Genomic DNA, 23,903 nt, shown 5'->3' on the forward strand with positions numbered 1-23,903 from the left:
CAATCTCGTTTGATTGCAGGCCTTTCCCGTGGCGCCCGGCGCTCTTGCTCCACCTGTCTGTAACTCGCGTTTCGCGCCATTTTTCTTTCTTTCTCCCCTTTGTCAGGATTTTCTACGCGAATTTCCGCGATAAGAATGGAACTAATCTGTTCAACGGGCAAAGAAGCGAAATATGTTCCGTTTGTACGTGTATACGATCGGCTGCCGCGAGCTAACGGGTCCTTAACCCGCCCCAGAACCTCGGCAATCGTAAACGTTTCGTCGAGCCAAAAAATATTCCCGCTGAAAAGAGGCGTTAAACCATTTGCAAAAGCCTACGGCTGTGGTACTCGCTGTTAAATGTTCCCTAACTGCACGCGATATTCGATGCAACGATGATAAAATGACTACGTTTTTCCACGGCTTCTAATTTCAATTTACTGTTACCAACGTCGATGTTGTAACTCCTGCTTTAGACTTTCTTAAATCTTCTTTTCTTGCTTAGCAACTTCGCGATCTTATTTGATACATTCGGCGACACAAAACGATGAAAGGATGCTTGGATATTTGGCTTGACCGCGAGATCAATTACGAATTCAGAGATTATTTCCATATTTGTCGCGGGCTGCTGCGACGATCAATTTTTTACAGTTGACAATATCGACGTCGTTACATCTCTTAACGTCGTTTTAATATTGATATTAGCGACTAGAAGCCGCTTCCTCGAACGATTTCAAGTTACGATGCTATAACTTTGACTGTGTTCGAAAATGGCCACTGTCGGGTGCTCGAAAAGAAATATTTTTGCATAGCGTGCGTCTGTATGTCGTATGAAATCAGGAAACGATAGTCAATTTAGTTTTTTCTTAGTTTAGTTTATTTATAGTAAATTCAGTTCAGCGGATAATTAATGAAAATTGTGTAGCTAGCCAAGAAAATAAACCTCGGCCTTAATGTTACCGATATAAGAGACCTTATCCTACTGGGGTATGACTTTGAGTCACATATCAAGTTTGAGTAAGTGGTCTATAAGTAAATTTATATAATTATTATAAATTAAATAAATTTACTTACGGACCTTACTGTCAGTCAAACACGATATGCGACCCAAATCCACACCCCGCTAGGATCGGGGTCAATTTACATACTTTTCATTTCGAAGCAATGAAAGAAAATTATATTTCACGTCCTCCAAAAAAATGGCTGCAGTGTTTTAAATCAATTTCTACAGACGAAGACGTAAATATGGAAAGCATTGCAAATGCGAAGAGATTCATTTACGACTGTTTAGCATGCTACAGTCAGACTTTTTGCTCGGTCTTCTATAAAAATATATTTTAAACGAGTGGTAGATCCAGTTGCCTTTTCCATTTGTCTTATCTGCATCTAGGGTTGCTCGTATGGAAAACATGAATTTCAAATCCATATATTTATAAATATGTTGCTATGTCGGCACCAGCTTTACTATTTTAATTAAGAGTAACAAGTAACGTAGAGTTTCTTTTACTGTACTTGTTGGGACATTCTGTACATGGTTTTACTATTACGATTATTTTCTACAAATTAGTTCATGGAAATTATTTTGCTCGATAAATATAAAACTTTATCTAGTACGCTTAGGAAAGAGACCACTTTCTATTGATCGTGATAGCAAACTCCGAAGAAAAGTTTATTAATTCAAATCGAGGTTTATAGTGTATGGTGAAGGTCGACTTCAAGAATCGCTCAAAGTTTGACACAGTATTGTGCATCGTACGTAGAAAAATTATGTGCGCGAAAATTAAAAATTGCAGAAATGTTGTTCAAGTGCAACCATTTTTTGTTTCCGCAATGAAACGGTTCTAAGGGCGAAAGCAACCCCTCAAAGACATTGTGACTGTTCATATTGTCGTGAATGTAAAGAACGTTTCGCTGAAGCAAAAAAACAATTACGTTATTAACGTCACTTGAGCTACATTTCTGTAGAGTTCCAAATTTTTTTGAATTTTCATCAGACGTCGATCAAATAACCCCCATATTTAGTGCCCCACCATTCGAACGTTGTATTATCCGAGCAGAATATCCCCGTTTCTATTAAAATAATTATCTCACAACGTCGAAAATTAATTATTAAAAGAATTTGGCACGAGTAATAATGGAAAAAGTAATATAATAAGAATCGAATGGTGCAGGGAAAGCCACGATGGCTGGCATTAAAAATACTTTATTAGGAATCTTTCGAACGTTCGTGGTATTAGAGAAAGGGTTTAGACGGTTTCAGCCATAAAAGGAATTCCACGTAGGTATATTAAAAAAAACTTGTGGGACCAAGCAACGAAAAAGATGTGGAATTCCTGAACTTTCGAGAATTAACTTGTGCAAGAAAAATTGTTCCTTTCCTATTTGTTGATATCCGAGCCAACGTCGTGGATCGCTTAAATGTTTTTGTTATGTGTAGCGTGAAAATTCTTCTTTTCCAAGTGGCCATTTTCGGACGTAGGTTTGTTCGGTTGACGGAAACGGGAATCGGCGTGGCTTAGGCGTGAAAAAATCGAGACACAGTTGAAAATGAGTATTTATTTAAATGGTGCAAAGTCAGAATTACATCGTCGAGCGAGAGATGCACCGTGTCCCAGTGTCCGTGATACTGTACGCTCGATGATCGCGCGCGCGTCGGTGTGCGTAGGCTTATCTCAGGGCGTACGGCGAGGTTGAAATTATTCAGCCGGTAACGGCAGAGACTGTACCGAGTCCGTGCTATGCTTCTGAGAAAATAAACTCTCCCGCGCTTCTTCGCTGCCCGTAGCCCCGTAGCGCGCCAGCCACTTCCTTCGTGAATTCTCTTCCTCGAAGATCGAGTTGATTCGAGTAGCCGACGCTTCCCTCGCGGGGACCATAAGGGGACGAGAGCCCGTCGACTGCGCAATTCGCGTTGCAGACAAAAAAGAAAACTGCAGAGACGGTGAAAAAGGTAAAAAAGAAAGGAACAGAGAGAGAGAGAGAGAGAGAGAGAGAGAGAGAGAGAGAAAATAGAGGAACGAGAGGCGAACGGGATATCGAATTTTTTTGCAACCCCTCCTGCTCCCGCTTTGCGCCTATATTGATTTTTAGAAATTCCTCGCGAGACGACCGAACGAACGAGCAAAACGGACCGGCGAAGGAAAGCGCACAGAAACACAAAGCTGCTGGGAAAGGAACGCGTGTGTGCCTTGAGTCCGTCGCGGTCTCGTGTAGGGCGGTGCAGCACCGTTTTACGAAACCTTTTAACGGGCAACGTCCGATAGAAACCGGGGAGGGGGAGACGTAAATTAACTTGGGAGTTATCAAACCGGGAGAACACACTGCGTCGCGTCTTTGCGAAACGTCTTTGAGAACTCTCGGTCGAGTTGAACGGATCGTTTTTTGTGTCTTCTTCTCGTAAGGTGACGCTGCGAAGACCTATTGCGTAATTCATTAGTAGATATTCTCCTACTGTTTTTCATAAGCTTCGTCTAACATTTCATCCCGTTTTGTTTATGTTATTACGTTCGGTAATGCTACTCGTCTTAAAAGACCGTCGAAAAACATCCGTTAACGAGATTCGCGTTTTACGGGTTCTGTGAAACATTGAAAAACGTTTGGCACGATATTTATTCTTAGAAATTTCAATTTAGATCACGGTTTGCAAGTGTTTTTTTTCTTTCTTTTTGCGTGTTAAATCTATATAATATTCTAATATCTAGAATAATATTTGTCCTCGTAACTCTCCGGCGTGCAAGGAAGAAAATGAAAATACACGTTTATCGAGTGAAAGTTGGTCGAATCTTGTTTATCAAAATTTAAGCATATACGTTGATTATTCTAGGCGAAATTGAGAACCCCTGTTATAGATAATGCATCGCATTTAACATGTACGGAATTTCCGCGAGAGATCGAAAACATCGTGGAACAATGGGAGAGCAAATAATAGTAGACTGTGTAAATTGCAGTATTCGATCGAACGATATATTTTCACGAAGATAATAGTCTGGCATGTAATAATAACAGAATGCAAAAAACTTTCCGTTGGAACGGCACCGTGGACTGAAAAGTTGTAAAATAATCGTAAGAGGGTGGCTGTGCACGAGTTCGGAAGTATTCGGTAAGTATACGTTGATGGGATTTGTTTCTAGCAGCGGGAAAATTCCCACCCACGTTAGACATAATGCGAGACGGCCCTGCTCATAGTCGAAAGCAATCGAAGGTAGTCGAAGTCGTCCGAGGACAGTGGAAAATAGTGGGACGTTTCCCCTCTTTCGGTTGTGATTGCCCCTCTGTTCCCACCATCGGTTGCGCATCCCTTCCCCCGTGCTCGTTGGCTCTCTCTCTGTTCGTCTCGTTACCGTTGGCGGTTCTCTCGGTCGTTTCCTCCTCCCTCTCTGTCTCGCTCCGACTGCCTGTCTCCCTCTCTGTTCCCTTCCGTCTTTGTCGTTCTCTGTCTCTCCTTCTTGCTCGTTCGGCTCGTTCTTAACGTCAAACCACTTAGGGCCGCGGACCTCGGCAGTCAGTCGATCTTTCCTAGCAGCAGCATTCCGGCATTTTCCACCTGATCGCGCGCGAGCGGTCCGGCAAACGCCATTTTGTTCGATCACGTCTTCGTTTCACGTTAGAAGAGAGTATCCTCGTGCGTAAAAACGTTCGTATGTGCCGCGCACCCTTCCACGCCCCGTGGAACACCTGCGTTTACCGAAAACACAACAAACGAAGGCGACGCACTTTGTAACACGCGCGCGCGTTGTTGTCGACGTCGACGTCGTCGTGTGGTGCCGGTGGTTTTTACTTCGGGACCGTTGGCCGTTGGTTCCGTCAAGCGAGAAGGGGCGAATTCTCGCGAACGCGGAAAAGGACGCCGCGACGTGTTGTTTTGTCCGTCGACGAGAACCCGCACGGAACACGGAGTGCGTGACCCCGCGCGTGGTGTTCTCTTCCTCTACACGTTTTTTCTCCTCGTTCAGCGACGTTCTGGACGACGCCTGGGAAACAATACACGAGAAAACGTGAGTACGTACCCGAATTACATTCCATGTTCGCGGCTATCTCGAGTGTCTTTCCGTCTGTGTCGCGCGCGCGAACGTTAGATCTTGTTTTTTTTCTGCCTGCATGGCATCGTCTGCCATGTTAGACCGGCGTCTGTTTCTCTTTCTCCCTCCTTTTCTGTCTCCCTTCTCGCGTTTCCCCCTGCCGCTCCCTCCCTTTCTGTCGTACCGCTCGCGCTTGTAAACGCGTTCTACCCCCACCTCTCTGTCTCTCGACAGGAGCGTCGACACGAATTTTCCGATCGCGAATTTTAAATGATAACAACACACGACGACGATGACAGCGCCCGGTCGAGGGACCTCGTCTGTCAATCGACCTCTCTCTCTCTCTCGTCCTCGCCTCGCCTTCTCTCGTTTATTCGGTTACGCGTGTTCCGTGCTCTTTTTCGCGCAACAATTCCTGCGTGTGTCTGGCGACGCGACGCGAGAACGCGGAGAGGTTCGCGTCGCAATCCCGACAGCGGGGAGACCACCACCAATGGGAGAAAAAGGGACGGAACGAGAGACACGCTGGTAAAACGGGACGCGAGTGAAAACGAAACGACATATCGTCGTGTGCCCCCACGATTCTACGCGAATGTGTACGGACGATTTCTTCTTCCGACGTTTTTGTCTCTTTTCGGAACGATACTTTTCGAGGAAGGCTGTGCGCGCGCGTTCTACACACGGCGAACATAACCTCAAAAGCTAGGCAATTTCGAGCGTCCCGACGACCGCTTTGGCCGTACGTTCCATGGACGTTAGGCGCGGTTCTTGACACTGGACGTTCGCAAACCGATTCGCACAGCACGTGTGCACGCGTTCCGATGCTCGTCGAAAGCGTATCGCTGTGTGTAATTAGAGTTTTGTTTATTTCTCGTGGCTACTCGTGAAAGCGCGCCGCGAGAGGGGAGGGCAAACGGTCCGGCTGCGAGATTTCTAGACACGTAACAGTGCGTTCCGTGGGAAACACGTGCTCGAAAAATGTTTCACTCGATCGCCGTGAATTGCGTCTTTCGGTCGTGAAATCATTTTTGAACCAGAATTATTTCCAAGTGACTCACCGTTACAAATCAGATTAACGAACATGCTTTCCATGAATTTCTGCCGCGCAGTAACCGACAGAGTAAACGACAGTTAACGCACGACGGCTTATCGTTTCGCGCGGAAATTTTTCGTCTCTCTAGGAAAACCAACGACCAGCTCGGACGTTTTTGCGAAACAATAATTTTCATAAATAATTCGATATCGCGTCGTTGTTGTTTTACGTTTGACCGTTTTTTCTCTTTCTTTTTTTTGTTTTGTACCGCGCGTTGATTGTCACTGGCCTCGCGCGGGTTCTTGTGAAATGTAATAGAACGTAAAATGTTTTTCGCACGAGCGATCGCGTCACCACCAACTTATCTACGAATATCATGGCGTGCAATCGACTCGGCAAAAATTTTTATCAGCTGTAAAACAAAATTTTTACCATTTCGTCGTCTGTTTGTTTACTCCGTTATCTAGTTCCGACGGAATTAATAACTCCACGCTTTCGACTTATTTTTCAAAGAGGAATCGTTTCCATTCGTATTGCACCATGTATTTCGAAGCATGCTGTGCAACGTGTATGCGTTGGACCTTGCTCGAATAATTACGAAATCCTATTGTGATCGTGTTTTTTTCAAGAGTTTCTTTTTCCTTTTCGTTCGTAAAAATTGCGTTATCTTCCGTTAACGATACGCCGTAACAAATTCGTATTAAACTCTTCGAAAAAGAGCGATTTTACTTGACGTCATCGCGGACCACCTGCCTTATACGCAATTTTCTTCAACGCGTGGAGCTCGTGGCGTCGTTGCTCGTGATAATTTATGCACATCGATGTTCGCGCGACGACGGGTTTTTCCAAAAATAAAATACGGCCGAATCGATCGGTCGCGACACATCGGAAAATTACCGATTGACATCACGCGATCGAGTCCGATGCCTTTTTAGATGCGTTTTCGAGGTTGACCGTGGGAAATCCGGTCGCTTTTCTTGTCTTCATGAATTTTTATGAATATCTGATCCTTACGAAAAAAGATACAAGACGATCGAGAGTTGCCACTGCTTCCTGAGACGCTCGCGCGGTCGTTTCCAGAGCCTTGATTATGCAATCGACGTCACCGGTATCGAGCTTGAAATTTTCCGAGTGAAAATGCCAACTAGCGATCTTTCAATTCCGAATCGATAAGAAAATCGATCTTTTCTAGGCGTGGATTTCGTCTTTTCCCAAGTATAGGGGAGTTTTTTTTTTGTTAAGGAAATCGACCGTTTCTAATATTGTTTCTTTTCACGTTGAAAACTCTCGACCAATGATCTCGTCGTATTCGAGCTATGCTCGGCTGTGAGTTTAGTAAACTGGTTTCGACGGGCAGTAGTCGATACCTCGTTAGGTGTACTTGTCTGACAAGGGGACCCCATCACTGCCCCACCGGAGATTTTGATGATATTTAGAAGGGTGAATTTAGAGGTCGAACGACGATATTGCGTGGAAAATTTTCCTTCCGACGTGCGTGTTTCGTTTATAAACAATTAACGTTCGAAATACAAACCGTAAATACTACATCAAAACGTACATATTTTTGTAGCATTTCAATCACCGATGTAACGGTTGTAAGGTTCCCTCGTGCGATTAGGGTCCGATAAAAAGGCCTCGGTCAACCGCCCGAGTATTCATAGTCATTTAATTTTTCTGTTTACGACTGCGGCCATTCCTATTTTCGCTATCTACGGCAAAGTCGCTTAACGTCATTTATCTTCGAGGCAGTTTTTTAAGTCCTAACACTTTGGACTTGAGAATTTCTTATTCCCCGGTCTTTTTTCCCCCGACCTGTGCATGAATATCTCTTTGAATATTAACCAGCGGCAGTGCGTAAAAAATTGTGAAAATTAATATTGCTGTTGGAGTGACTCGTAGCACGAAACGCGTTTCAAAGAAAAAAACAGAGACGACAGAGGTCGCAGGATTGTGCGAACGGAAGGAAGATCCGGAAGGAGAATAAAAAAGTCGGGAAAAAATGCAGTAACCTCTAAACGCGAAAATAGTTTCGTCGATTACCCTGTACACGGTGGTCGTAGATACGACGGAAATCCTCGTACCGGATCGAAATTTATGTTAATAAATGTAATATGCTCTCTAAGATGAAACCTTTATACCAATAAAAAGCGGTGTCGGGCACTCACGCAACCGTGCGGTTCTGAAGCGTACTGCCTGGCGTATTATGGCCTGGCCGTCACGGTGCGAACGACCTCTGTGCGCCGAGCACAACACGCGTATGGAACAAACACGGTGTAACGACACCGATCCCGTCAATCACTCCACTCTTTCTCCTTCGATCGCCGAATTTAACTCCGCCACGAAATTTTTCCTACGAAAGCCACCGGCGTTGCACAACTTTCCTCGATATTAATTTCATACGTATGGGAATTTTCCCGGTTTCAACCCTTCGTTTAGTCGCGGTAGCAAGAGTAATTTATACCGTCGCGTGTCATCTTTACCTTTTTTCGAATTGTCTTTTTAACGTGCCATTCTCTTTCACACCAGTCAAATTATTCAAATTATATCAATAATTAAGTTTTACGAACAGGGGTCGCTAGCGAAGAATTTTTTTAGAAACTCCACGACCGATTGACCCGTTTCTCGGTTATAGCCATTTTTGCACTCCGTTAATGCGCGGTTGCCTACTTTCACAGGAAATGCTCAAAATGACTATCTTTGGCTCAGAAGCCTGCAACTTCCTGTCGTAGAACTTTTTAATCTTCGAGATATTCCGGATATTTGTATGCATTTCGTTGGCAGTGTTTTTCGTACGCGTCAAGTGCTTCAACGCTGGCGATAAACGTCGAGTAAACAAATGTTTTTAAAGCGGCGCCGAAAATAAAAAGTCCAGCGGATTTAGATCCCGGGGCGTAAGGCCAGTCAATAAGCCCCTGCATGGGTTGCTTATCCATCTGTTGGAAAATCGTTCGCTGAACAACTGTCGGAATAGTCGAGTGAAATTTGCCCCATCATGCATAATTCACATGGGACGTACATCTAATGGAAACTCCTTCCAATAATTCATACGATTGATTATTCACGAAATTGACGTAAGATTGACTTGTTAATCTCTTATTAAGGAATACAAGTATTCGTCGAACATTGTGTACAGCTAGTTTATTGAAATCAGTTGGTAATTCCGACGACGACAAACAAATTTTTCTGAGCTTCGCAACAGCGATAATAACGACTTGTTAAACACTGGATTAAATCAGTATTTCTGTAGGAAAATTAGGGCAATTTGACAAGACGCGTATGTTCGGAAAATACAGAATTTTATTTGTATTATCAGATTCATACTTTGGCGATCAATGGCGAGGCGAGTGTGCCTTTGCCACGACGCGACTTCGCCGCCCCAATCAACGTGAGAATAATTGGTACTGTGCAAAGCTGGAAAGATGATTAGTGGACGGCCACAGGAGCCACTGGGATATCCAACACGCTCCGTAAAACTGTCATGTCCACTGTATCCTTATTCCACTCTGTAAAGGGTCGATTCGACGATTTTCCAAGCTCCGGCGACTTTCTTTGGATCATTCGCAATTTACCGCGTGGAAATATTATTCGTTCCGAAAATTAGTAAAACTCGATACGTGTTTGCGTACAAATTTCAAGGACAGAAATTTAATTTCTTTTTAGAGGGATGTCAGTCACACTTTTGTTTTGCCCGAAAATTCTAGAGGGAGCTGTGTCGAGGCGGGCACGATCGGAATATGAAATCGGTTTCCGGGGGGCTTTATTTCCCGCCGCGAACAACAAATTGCGTATTTATCGAGGACTTGTTCTCGAAAATACCAGCGAACCGTGTTGCACGAGCGAGCGTTCGACCACTACGGATGCAATCAGCCACTTATGGGTCGCGTTCGCGCGCGCGCGCGCGCGTTCTCGCTCGCTATGGTGGGGCAAGGAGTCAATATCGAAGATAACCGTGCGAACGTCTTGACTCGTCGGCCCCGTTCGATCTTTTTCCGTGCCTTGAAAAATGTGCGCGCTCTCGCCGTCTCTGTTCCGCCGGCACGGTGCCCGGTCTCTGCGCTTCTGTAACGCGGGATAGTGAACCCGCGCGTAAAACGCGCTCGAAACGTTGATATTATTTGCGTCGCCGTTACCGCTCGTCCCATTGTTCCGTACACCGCTCCGCGAGATAATTAGCTCTGTATCGTTTCTGTTATCGTTCTTATTCGTCGTCGGCGCACTCTGTTTCGCGGTATTGTTCGCGCGTTAATACACTGGGTGGCCGGTAAACGATCGCGTTCATTTTTTTTTCGCTCCTAACCCGTGGCTCGACCTCGCGAAAAATAGATTCGAACCGGAACGGAACGTACACCGGAGAAACCTCCTCGCGATCGGACGCCATCTCGATTTCGAGCGTATTCGAGTTCCTCGATGATCCGCGATGCAACGGTGACAATTACCGATACATAGAAGGCTTGTGAATAATATAGAAAAATATTAATGAATATTAAAAAATATGAATAATATTTTTCCTTAAATTTCACGTTGATATTCGCAAGGGGTTTGCAAGGTCGTCGCAAGGTCAAATATAAATCCCATCCTCCTCATCTTTCACATCTTCTCCGGGGATATTTGGATGGGAACGAAAGAGTTTTTAATGTCGGTGACCTTAGCCTTTTCGACACAGTGCATTCTTGCTAACGTTATGCAGTTTATGACTCATTTCGTGTTTTGTTTGTGCAGTTAGTCCTACGCGATTATGTCTCCGTGCTGTTATTAGGTACGAACGTACACACTGCTAGTTTCACGCTAAATTGTGACGATCAGAATCAGTTTTAACCGTTACGGAAGAACGTTTCAAAAGGAGGGAAGGGAGGTCATTCTATTATACAAACGTACAACACGTTGTTGTTATTTTGCTATTCGTCCCCGCGTTTTTTTATATTTTATTTTTCGCCACGTAGCATATGTCCGATAATATCAAAGTATAAGTTTTGTTTACGGTACGATTGGGATAGAAAAATAATGATAATAATTTTGCCCATTGCCTGTTACAATATCGGACGCCGACGTTACTCATTATGCCGCGTTCCCACGTACGCGAAACTCTGTGCGCGTCAATGGCCGCTCGTTACGGACGCTGACCTAGGGATTTTCGTTTCTTAATTCTCGTCGACGCGTGCGAAAATGATGCTGCAAGTTTTTGCGCCGTTTTTTCGCCTCCTTCCAGGCATTGGAGAGCGTTGTTCGGGTTGTGTACAGGATACTGGGTGATAATCCTTGCGTCACAATTTTTTTTTCTACACCACTAATCTCGACGCACGAACGAAAGATTTATTGTATCATCGTCATCAGCATATCTCCTTCCTGGTAAACATGGACGGGCTCCGACCAATGCCACTTTTTCATGTTCTTTCCAAAGTCAATGTACGAAGACTCGTTTCCTTGGTTTCCGTCACGAGGAATTCTCGATGAATTCGGAACAACGATCGATCGATGAATCCAACGAATGTTTTATTTTCGATCGAGTCAAAAAACCGTGGGAAGGGTTGCCGTTTAAAACGATCTCGATATTTGCTCCATTACAATGTTTAATGCGATAGAAGTCCTTCGTTAAATTCGAATTAACATTCCAAGTGGCGCGGTGGTTAAATTTCTATTAAATTTCTAACGAGTTGTTCGTTTAAACTTTTCCCAGCCCCTCCAGTCGGACGCGATAGGGTTTTCACCAATATTCCGGATCAGTGGTTCTCAGGCTCTGTCTATTCTCGGGATTACATCCTCCGGAGCAGAATTAAATTATCACGTATGAAGCATAGATTTCTATAAACGTGCACAGCAGTCTCGATACGTATCTAAGGTAGTTTGGATCCTTCCAAACGAGCTGCTCTTACAGAATAGATAATTGGGGGTTGTCACCCCGGGGAAATTGATTACATTTTCTAGGGAGAAAATGGACGAAAGTCGAAGATATCGGTGGAGGGGGGGGGAGGGGATCTTTTTTCGAGGTAAAAAAACGGAGCCTGTAAATCGCGAAATGATGAAACCGAGCGAAGTGGATCGAATTTCAAAACACAGCCACCAACGACAGACTGTGTCGTGGCTTTCTCTCCCTCTCGGTGCGCGTCCAGGCAAAAACTTCAAATTCCACGGCGGGATAACGCCGCGGGCGAAATCGCAGCTATGATTAATGCTGGCCGAGGCAAAAGTAACGCTGCCGCGGCCGCCTATGGAAAAGTCGATAAGTGACAAAAAATAGCCACGAGTGGAATTAAGAGAAATGCCGTGAGCCGCTCGTCAATTTATGTACGCGTGAAAGTCACTAGCGCGGCAGCTGTACAGTTCGATTCTAACAACCGGGCCCGTGCCATTATTTTAACCGTAGATCGACGAAGATCAAACTTTCTTTCGGTTATCTACCGATACCAATTGGCACAGATGTATTCTATCTTTCAGAGAAATCATAAAATATCTGTTAAAGAGCAACGATAGAAAAATAGAGGTAATTATCAAGTCCCCGCGATTGGAATCGCCCTGTACAGCTGGTCGGCTAGCTGACTTTTTCACCGTCTCTTGCGGATTTTCAATTTCTCTGTGTCGCGGTTGACGGTTAGGGCAGAGTGTCGGTTATTATTTATTTATTCCTTATTAATATAAACGACGATCCTTCGATACAGCGGGGAATAATATAAAGTAAAGAGCGTGCATCAGAGACGCGTACACGGATGAAAATTATATTAAAAATAGATACAGTAAGACGGTGAAATTAGAGCAATTGGTATTAATAACGGATAGGCTGAAAGAGCCTTAGCGAGGATTAAGCAGATCGGCGTAGTTACAGCATTCGTTAGCGTTAGCATATTTTAATTTTCTTGGCGTATCTACCTAATTGAATACGATGACGTTCGATATAGAATAATGGGGAATGTCTCCGGTTTCTAATCTTAATGTATTGTAAAATGTCGGGGCGCGTAACATGGCAGTTAATTAATTTGTCTAAGAATAATTAATCGGCTGCCTCTCAGCGTTTTTCATAGTTATTAATCGTGATTACGAGAGTAAAATATTAGATGTGACTCGTTACCGATATAGCAACGCCCACTTTGGAAGATATATCTAACAAGTCTGATCTGGACATGTTCAATTATACCTGCTATTAGAGTAAGGACCATGATACATTTATTAATATTATTGGCCGCTGGTTTAAAGTATTATATACATTCGATGTATCGTTTCATAACCCGAAACAAGCATCGAATAGAAAAATTAATTTTCGGCGTACAGGCGATAAAATATTTTACGTGAAACGGAAACGTGCATCGTTAACTTCAATTAATTTGTTATATCGTCGGTATTGTTGAAAAATTGTCTGTAAGGAGGATAAATAGAACCCGTGCTATATCGCCGTGTATTTCGAAATTTTTTAATTCCTCCATGATATAGAAATGGCCACACACGACAGCTGCCATAAAGCCGCCGCGTGGTTGGGACGGCGCGCTTCGTTGCAGCGTTAACGTCAATTAATTTTCATACGGCCAATTTTAAAGTGTCAGTATTTTTGAAAATTTTGTCAGCAAAGGGGACAAATAGGATTATATTTTCATTTTTGCAAATTTCTTTTCACTCCGTCCATATTATTAAAAAAGTAACATTCGCCCAAAATGAATAATTTATTTAAAAAAAAGTCTAAATAGATTCCAGCGTATGGAAAATTCGAAACTATGTCTCGAGAAAAGACAGATTTGTCTCGAAACGATTTCCAGTTAGCCTAATAGGTATTCTCGATAGCTTATAATTATCTTTCAGCCAATAACGTATCATTTCCATGCAATGAGAGCGTTTGGGCGTAACACTAATTAATACCGTGTCTTCCAATTTTTATTTTGACTCTGACGACATATGCTGTCATTAACAATACTAACTGCATAGTATGCTCGATAATAAAAAATAACGACGGACGGAGGGGGGTTAATGATCGTTGAGTATTTTTTTTAGTGTCCTTTTTATCGCGTGTTTTCTCTGGCAGGGAGATGAAAGAACTTGAGGACATTTCTAAGAAGTTTCTCCTTCCTCGATAATAATTCAATATTTTTTAGTATCCTAGTTAACACTTCGACTGCCGTGTATGATTTATTGACACACACTAAGCGATCTTTTTGCGCCGCGTGTTGCAATATGTCACATAACTAATACTAATGTTTACAGCTTCGTGTACAGTGAACGATGCACACATTTATCGTGTATTATTTCTGCCGCGAAACCTTGCGTCCCGATGCTGTAATATAACGTTAGAAAGTATCCCGAAAAACAAAAAAATTTCTTTTCTTTCTCATCACCCCTGGGAAAAATTTTAATGGGAGACTTCGTTAAAAAGTTATTAACAAAATGAAATGAAATTATTTCAAATCATTGGGGGGTAAATTACAATCTACGTACTTTCGAGAAAAGAAATTCTTTACCGAAAATGTACCGTGTGGAAATGTTTCTATAACTTTTTAACGATGCCACGATCAACAAATCAGTATCTTTGATTTTTTCTCAGGGGTGGCCGAACACCCTGTATATTTCCATTGGTCGAGATGAAAGGATGTGAAAACAGGTTTCTATCGAACGGATTGTAGATCTGGCGAGGAAACGCCGTAAGAATTAGACGTCTGAGGAGATAATTATTCGTTTTGATACGATTTCTAGATTTTCCATAAAATTGTTGGCGTCGAGCTTTCCCACGTGGTTGTCGGCGGTATCGTACTTTCGCACGGCGCAATTTCGCGAAAATGATGGCGGCGCGCGCGCGCGCGCGCGTGTTGAACTGGAAGGATAATTAAACATCAATAAGAGAGTCAGCCGGTGGAACTAGGTGTCGAAGAGTCCCCCTGAAACGTGGCTAATCTCCGCCAAGAAAGAGAACTGGCTTGGTTGTTGCATGCTCGAGGATGCGCCGTCGGAGAAATCTCTTTGATTTTCACACGTTGCGTCCAAAACAGTATTCAAGCGACGTTCACACGTCGCGGCCGCAAAACCAAATTGATTTCCCCCTTTCCCCCCGGCCCCTGCTTTTTCCAATCTCCGTTCCATTCTGTCCCACTTCGTTCCTTGTTAATTCCTATCTTCTTTCCGATATATCCACGTCGTTGGATTTACACGTGTCTCTCGGAAATCTCTATCGCGTGTCTTCCAAGAAAAGTAGTTGTCAAAATCGATAAAAAAATGTCTCGTTATTTCCCCGCGTTTTTTTTATACATTTTATTTTTCGCCGCGTAGCACTCGTATCAATCGCTCCCATTTTGCGTGAAATTCTATTCTGGTAACTGCGTGCACGATGATGATCTCGTCGAAGGTTGGAAACGTTTATTTTAACATTGCCAAGAGAAGTCATTGTTTATTAATAATCTTGCAATCATCTTCAACGTACTAACGAAGCATATCTGTGGGTGAAATTCGTGAAAATTTATTCCTGCTCCGGTTGTTACTTTGCTCGTGGGCACAGAGATTCCTTTATCGTTACGGATGTAAATAATTGAGATCGCGTACCGTTGTTTCCCGGTTTCTGGACGACGTGCATTTTCTCTATTCCTCGAGGAGTCCGAAAATTGCTTCTTCGAAGAAGAGCAATTCGTGGCTCTCGTGGAAGTTAATTTTTTACAGGGGTGTTGGAGGGGGCCGCTTCCGCGGATCGCAATTCCGTGGCTCGCGTAGAGAAAGAATAACGCAGAAAACGCGCGAAAGGTGTTCAAGGTTTGAGGTTTCGGTTGCGCGATGCCGGGGAAGCTTTTTCAGGAAACGCGTCGCCCAGGCGATGCTCGCCATAAAACGATGGGAAGATCGTGGATTATTTCACCTCGGCGCAGTTTCGCGAACGGAAGAAATGAAAAGTCAGCCGGGGGAACTTGGCGATTCTACGGCCGGGCGTCAAAGGGAGGAGGCCACTTTGGAATATAAAGCTCGCTTTCGCGAGAAGAATAATCGTTGTACGTTCTCCATGGCGCGCCATAAAGCGAACCCGTAGTCTCGTTGGTTGTTTTACACGCGCCTTTCCGCAGACTCGAGCCCGGGGAGAATCCTTCTTCGACCCGAGACGAGAGGCACTTGCTCCGGTTGGAAAATAAGCAAGAATCGCGAAAGTAAAAGGGGGGGCAGGGGCGCAGGTAGGGGGGAAAAAACGTCGTTAGTTATTCCGTAGCATTGTTGCGTTCGTCGAAGTACGGGGGCAAAGAATCTTCTACTTGGAAGTCTGGAAATTTCAACGAAGAATAAGTTGTCGCGAAAAGTTTCGCCACGAAACATTTCCCGTTTCGCTTTCGGGGGAGATCGGTTACCACGCTGACCGAGAATTAATATTTTGCGTCTGTCGATAGAAAATTTTAAATGTTTTTTAAAACGTGTATAAAGCATAAAGAATTCGTTCGAATTTTAATTAAAACGAGAGAGTATATTTTGAATAAAGAAGGAGCCACCCCCCCGGGCGAAAAAGGTGTTCTCCCGGAAAGTAACCGAGTCACTCCAGCCTGGCGGGCCGTAAAAACAGAAAAACCCGCGAGTAGTATAGGTACGTGTCCTCGCGAGCGACGAAACTCTTGTATCGAAGGGAGAGGAGGCGCACGAAGCTTCTTTCATAAAAAGAGTAACGATTCTGGCCTCTCCGTTGGCTCGTAAAACGAAAGGAAGTGTTCGTACCGCGGCGGCGGCGGCCAACCCGAAGGGAAAAGGGGGAGGGATTATCGATCGAGCGAAGAGAAACCTTTTTCTAATTCGCCGGGGCTCTCCCGTAGACCTCGAGAATCGAGTCGAGTTCCGCGACCGTTGCTCGTTAGATCGTTTGACGACATAATTACGAACGATCGATAAATAAGAAACGGCGAGCCGTCTCCTCTCCGCCTGTCGCCTTTGCATCCAGACGCTATGGGACATTACCCGAACGAACCTCCATCGCGCTATTAGCCCATTAAGTACCGGTGTCCTATTTAAAAACCACTCAGGGACGAACACTTTTTTCATCCCCTCCCATTCAAATTTATTCGAACATCGCCTGGGTTTTTTTTTACCAAGGAAGTTTTGAGACTCGAATTAAGTGGCAATTTCTTTTTCGTGCCTCTATGCAACATTGTGATTCGTAAGTATGATGGGGAGCCCATTTTTTTTTTAATCTCTGGCCAGAAGGGGCCATTTTGATTGTTTTCAACTCTGTTCCGGAACTCGTGGCGGGCCAAAGATTTTTATAAAAAATTTAAACGTTTCGTAAGCAGTTCGAAGAAGGCGGTTGGTTAGGTTCGGTGTATGTTTCGTTGTTCGAACCACGCGACGAAACCAAATTGATTTCCCGGAAGGGAAAGCTCCCCGTGCGCCGAAAAACCGCGGGCTTCTGAATATTTCAGCGGACGGCTCCGAGTAGCAGCCGATGGAAACGTCCATCTACCGTTTCGCCTTAATTAAACCGCTTCGACGGACGCGGGTGTTTCGCGGTATCGTGTCGCTGTAAACGCGTGTATCGCGACTTTTATCGCGAGTCGGAATTGAAACGAGCACCGTATTATACGAGGTAAATTGAATCCCCGCGATCCCGGGCATTTTTCCGAAAACAGACGCGAAATCGACAGGTGTTCGCCTCGCCACGTCCTATTGCAAATGAAATCCCCGCGATTCCGCGGGACGATTTATTTATTTGTTTATTTAGACGGGCGGAAAAGCGGTCTGGACCGCGACAGATGATACCGGCCCGGTTGTAACTTGATATCGAAAAGTGCTCGTTCGGCTCTCGACTACCCTTATATCAGCGAGATTACGGCGTTTTATGGTGATGGAAAGTTTCACGACGTCAGAAATTTAAGGGGCCATTCTAGTTTGGCTCAGGCAAAACTGGGGCATCTTTCGGATTTTATGAAACCCTGTTTAAGACGAAACTTTGCTTCGTTGTTTATTATACGGAACGAATACAGCAACGTTCGGATAACTGCGAACCGTCTTCGATAGGATAAGTGAACTGATACTGAATCGAAGGCCCCGATCGTTGTAACCAAGATCAAAAAGTAGAGTCGTGATAATTAGTTTCTCGGTTAAAATGGTTCTCGGTTAGGTACAACTTGTTTTCGTTGCCGATAATCATTATCGATGAGGGATATTCATTTAGGTCGCCTTGTAACGGTTATCGACGAGAGAAATTTATTTCGATCGCTGATAACGGTTACACCAAAGCGATCCGTTTTACTCTGGTACGACTTATACTGCTTCCCCTGCTACGATTCGTTTCACGTCATTGATATTGGTTATCAGTCGCGCGAACGAAACGTTGTATTATTTAACGACGTTGAAACATAATCCACGAAACATTACATATTTTTATCGTCGTGTTGCGCTGTGAATACGGAAAATTTCAGGTATCTCGATTTAATTCGTACACCTTTGGATGCTTTTTTGAGAAAAATGGCGGACTAGAATGTCTCCTTAAGCGAGGCTGGGGAGCTCGCAAATTTTCGTCCTTAAGCGACATCGACAGTCGGGCGTAGCAATTTTCTCTTTTTTTCCCCCCTGTTCGAGGCAGTAGCGAGCCGGCTCGCTAAAAGCAAAACTTTTCCCATTTAACTGGTACCACCTCTCGCCGGCTCAAGAGGAACGTAATGCCGTGAGATTTATAGAAAAACGCTGCGAGGCTGATTTTTCGAGATAATAACTTCTTTCCGTCGAACGCCACGGAGACGCTTCCGCTCGAAAGCCTCGATCGCGGGTTACGCTTTATTGCCATAGATCTCCTCTACGTTTCGGGACTTTGATTAGAAAGTGGATCGTCGGAGACGGATCACCAACGATCGATAATCAACCCTTTGCTTTACGATTTCTCTACCTTTGTCAATCAATTTTAATAAACAAATTGTATCAAAGTAGCTCCCATCGAATACACGAACGACGAAAACATAAATACCATTTAAAGAAGAATCTGAATTTTCTGACTGGACGAACGGTGGTTGGATCAATCCCTTTGATCTCCTCACCGTCGAGAAAATTTTTCCCATTTAACATGTTTGTAGAGATTACGATCTGCGGGAGATAAGTCTGATAATATGCTGGATGCTGTGGAACTTCTTGCTTTGAATTATTAAGTTCGAGAACTGTTGGTTGGAACGTATTTTGCAATTTATCGCGGATTTGTTTATCGACGATGCCTGTTGGCTGTCGTACTTTCACCGGTGAAATAATTAATTATATCGTGTACACACCGTCAAATTATTAAGAGAATCGTGGATGAAGCCGGAGGTTTTCGAGCGTGTCTTGGAGCGTCGTGTTTGTCTAGCCATTAATTGTCGCGAAGTATCCATTTTTCATCGCGCGTCGCTGTTCGGTACGAAAATGGCTCGCGATTGTTTTAAAGATTAACCATTTCATTCGTAAGTTATTAAAAAGTCAGGGGAAATATTTTGTAATTAAATTCTAGCTGGGGAATTTAAAGCTTGCTCCGAGAGTCTGTCGAACATAGGTCGATTTAGGAGTAATAGGAGGCAAAGTGGCTGCGACCACGCGCAATATTTTCTGGAACACCCCGGCATGTCGTTATCAAATTGTCCACTTGTCGGTCATTCGTTTACGAGCGAATCGTTTTGTCAAAGACTCGCGACTCGTCTCGACGCCTCGTAAAGCGCGTGTGTCGCGACGCCTGGAAGAATGCCTGGAGTCTGACGCCTAATGGTCTATTTCCACTAGCGCTCGAGGGATGAGAGCTCTCTCGCTCGACGGACAAAATTACACAGGGAATCCATGAACTTACCACCTATTTTTCCGATCGACACAGAACATTGCAACGAATTTCTTCGTAATACGACACCGCGTCGACGATCGAAAATAGACAACTGTAATAAAGGTTGAATTTAACGCGCGATAAATGAACGTAAAGCAAAAATAGAACGAGCTGTACTTTGTTAGAAATAATTCTACCTTTGTGCCTCGGTTGAAAATCCTCTACGAATAATGTTGTTATAAAATAGAGGGGAATTTTGTGTAACAACGAAAGGAAAAGGAAAATTATATATTACTAAGCTTAACCTACTTTCTATCTTGAACCGTTTGCGTCGCGCAGAAGAATGAAAAATATCTCCTTATCGCCAATTAAATTTTTTTTTTTTTATTACCTGTCTTTGCCAGGCATTCCACAAATTATATTAATCTAAAGTTACTCCTAACTTTCCGGTACCATTTGTCCGTTTAATCTCCACAAAGGACTATGCCCGAGGTGTTTAATCCCCGATTGTAACGAAACTTGGCTTGGAAATCTGGTAATCCAATATCCCAGAAATGAAAATTGCATGTTTTTTAAATACGCGATGTAAACGTCTAAAATTTCGAACCAAACGGTATCCGAAAGTCGGGGGATGTCAGATTAATGCAATTAATTTTGTTTATTTCGTTTATTTTTTTATTTTTAGAATGCATATTTGCGCCGCGGTGATAATGACCAGGAAAATTGCACGCATACATGCGCTAATGATGCAAACAGGTTAAAGGCCAAGAAACTTTACATTCATTTTTCGCACACTCCATCGGAATAAGTTGAGCACGTTTATTCGATTTATTTAAAAATTCAAATTTTTTATCCCAGAATAGTATTTGTGCTACATTACCAGTTACATGGAATAAGAAACAACCGATCGATCCAACGTATTCATCAAAATTTTCATTCGTCCAATGTGAAACGTTTGCGGTTCCACGATCGAAATTCGAATTTTTATTTAACGAGCATAAACTGTTTATCTTTAGCTCGTTATTTGGAATTTCCGGTAAGAAGCTGAGCAAAAATTCTCAGAGTCTTTCCGCCGGCGGAGGCCGTTTTTGCCACCGTCGCGCGAGGGAAAAACGCCCTGCGAGCGTCGTCGAGCATTGCTCGCCAAAGTAGCGTTTCCAATTAGATCGATAATTACTTGATTCAAAAATTTGGAAGCTCCTCGAATACTAAAATCAAAATTTGCCCAACCAAAGATTAATTTACCCTTGAAATAATGATTTTTAAAGATCGTTTTACAAGTGTAGATGTGGAAAACAAACATCCCCCTTCTTTGGTCTTGGTGTCTGAGTCTCTTCCCGGGGTGAAAACGTCAGCGGGAAGGAACTGTCGCGAAATAACTTTCATTACAGAATCAAGTATGGAGAAACTTAGTAATCCCGCGTAAACAGAGGGTTAAGAGTCGCGCAGTAGAGAAAAGAGGACAGAAAGGCGAGGGTGTGTACGAGAGGAACGAAGCACACGTAGGCCGGTGTTTGTGCGTGCGGTGTTTGAGTGGGGTAGAAAGAGGCTCGGGGGGAGGGTGGCTGTCGCGAGAACAGCAGCAGGAAAGGGGAGGGAGGGGGGAGAGAGTTGGCGAGGGAAGACAGGGGGGTTGCATAGGCTTCGATGGCTAAGGGACGTATACAAAAGTATGATAAAGGGGCTGTGGCTGGGTGGGGTGGATCGCGGAAGGGGTGTTCGTCGGTGACTCGTCGGAGGAAGCAGTGGGGGTAACATAGCGGCGTTAGGGGGGTGGCTGGCGGCGGTGGTAGGCGGTGGAAGCGGAGAAAAGGGATTGTTTGAGAGCATCGACGACCAGACGGGGCCACTTGCCTCCGTTCGACACCCTCTTACGCGCCTACCCGACCCCCCACTCCGCTGACGTCACGGACCAGCACACTTTTAAACGAATAATGCAAATTGATTTTGCGATTGTCGTCGTCGTCGTCGCCGTCGTCGTCGTCGTCGTCTACGCGGCTAGATGGCGAACGACGGTGCCTCCGTTACGCTGAAAGACGAGCTCCTCTATTCCAGCCACCTGGAGGAAACTGTTATCCGGCGAACGCCCCGCGAGATACGATACACACAGTCGCTTTTGACTCTTAACGCGAAACTTACGATCGGCGGAATTTTGTCGCGTCGCGTGTAACCGTTGTCGGCCAATCGATGCATCGGGACCATATTTTCCGTGAAAATAAAACGCAGTTGCGTCCGCTGCGTTGTGAGAAAATGGCCGTGGGGCATGTACGCGCGATGAAATTCGACGCTTATGTACAGGGTGGCCCCGACTTAACCTCCCCGGACCTGGAATTTACACGCGATATTCGATCGACTTTCTGATAACCGATCTTTCACCCCAATCTAGCAAATTGTACATGCACGATGTAAAATATATTGGGAAAAGATTATTGCATCGTTTCGGAAATATGTCGTGTATTTGAGAATATAGATTTCACGTCATAGGATTATTTATTTTAAAATATCACGTGCACGCGTGTTACCGCCAGGGTAAAAATCTGATATCGAAAAATTCTTGCCCGGGGTATGGGGATCGTAAGGGATACGCCAAACATAAATCTATCGTGTGTACGATATCTCGTTTGACGCTGCGCCTATAGGAAAAAACGCGCGTAACGAAAGCTGCCGCAAATTACATTTGGAAACTTTACTGTTCCGTGCATACGTTCGATAAAGTCAATAATAACCAAGATATCGATCCGACTCTTCTTGTTTTTAATACATCGCGAGACCGGGCAACGCCATGTTTATTTGTGCCCAAGAAAATAAAAGGGGAACACGTTGTGTGTAAACGAAACGTAGTCTGCTGCGTTATGAGAAAATAACACTAGGATGTGCAATAAAATTTGAAACCTATATACAGGGTAGCCCGATTTAAAGCCCCGCGCAACCAGACATTGCAAACTATTTGCCTGCAAAGGAGGTCGTAAGAAGCGCCAGCCATAAAATCTGTCTACGATATCTCGCTTATCGTTGCCTTTATACCGAAAATGCACTTAACAAAGGTTATTGCAAATTAAATTTGGAAGCTTTATTGTTCTATACAAACTTTCGATGGAACGAAAAATAGCCGAGATATCGACCCCATCCTCTGTAAAATTCTACGATGCCCAGGAGCGAGTCGTATTTATTCCCTGCCCTGAGAAATAAACTCGTATGCAAATTAAACTCGGTCGTGTCTGCTGTGTTATGAGAAAACGACACCATCAAATGTGATGAAATTCGAGGCATATGTATAAAGTAGCCAGTCCTAAAATAAGACGTCGAAGCGAGTTGCTTTTACAAATGAAAATTTTCGATGGTCGGTAACAAGCAAGATACCGATCTTCATCGACGTCGATAGAGACAAGGGATCGGCAGAATTTATTTGCATCGTGGACAACAAATGAATAAAAAAACGTGTATCGTAGGTGAAAACCGGTAATTGATCGAGCGTAGAGAATGCAAAAGTAAATCTCGTTATCGGCGGTGATTTAGCGGGATCGGTTAGATTAGAAAATCCGCGTAATCGACGAATGTTCAGGGAACGAGCAGCGAAAACGATTGAATCCCTGGTATCGAATTATCAGAGAATCTGGCGTACCAATCCGATACGGTGACAAGTGGAAAACTGTTACGTTTCGAGACACGAGATCGCGTCTCCGCGGGTAAATAAAGTCCAATAATAGCGTGTTTTCGTGCTTGAAGTGCCGTGGCGTTTTCGAGTAACGAATTTACAGAGACGTCAGTAACTTTTCAACGAGCGTAACGAGGCTTTTTTATTCAACGCTCGACAACCTCATTGTTGAACTCGTCCCCGCGTACATTGTTGCGTTTCGCGATTCCGTGTATTTTCTGCACGCGACAATGGCAATCGACTTTGCTCTCGCGAATCGCTAGCGGAGGTGGTGGTGGCAGCAAAGTCTCGAGTGCTCGCGACATTCGTCAACAGACGTCGACGAAGTTTATTCGGCCCGGTTTAAGGCACGGTGCTCGAAAAGGAGTGGTCTTTTTCATAATTTGGCTGCCCCCCACCCTTGTCGTATATTTCCCAATGGATCCGCTCCTTGGAATTAATCGAGGTTGCCGCCGACTACCAAGAGGAAAAATACGTGGCACGGGTGAAGGAACTTGGCCGACGAAAATGTCGTCGGGA

General features: G+C 44.1%; 1 protein-coding gene across 2 annotated transcripts in view; it reads left to right on the forward strand.

The window, feature by feature from the left end:
- The first annotated feature begins 3,977 nt into the window (after positions 1 to 3,977).
- The window catches only part of LOC122396463, a 99,187-nt gene continuing 79,261 nt past the window's right edge, over positions 3,978 to 23,903 (forward strand). For both annotated transcript variants that reach the window (XM_043394903.1, XM_043394904.1), the window contains exon 1: positions 3,978 to 4,973. The gene's annotated coding sequence lies outside the window, so the exon portion shown is untranslated. The remainder of the gene's footprint in view (positions 4,974 to 23,903) is intronic.

This window comes from Colletes gigas, unplaced genomic scaffold (genome assembly GCF_013123115.1).
Source record: "Colletes gigas isolate AHSC1104 unplaced genomic scaffold, ASM1312311v1 Colletes_gigas_Sc00007, whole genome shotgun sequence".
In the NCBI taxonomy this organism is placed as follows: Eukaryota; Metazoa; Arthropoda; class Insecta; order Hymenoptera; family Colletidae; genus Colletes; species Colletes gigas.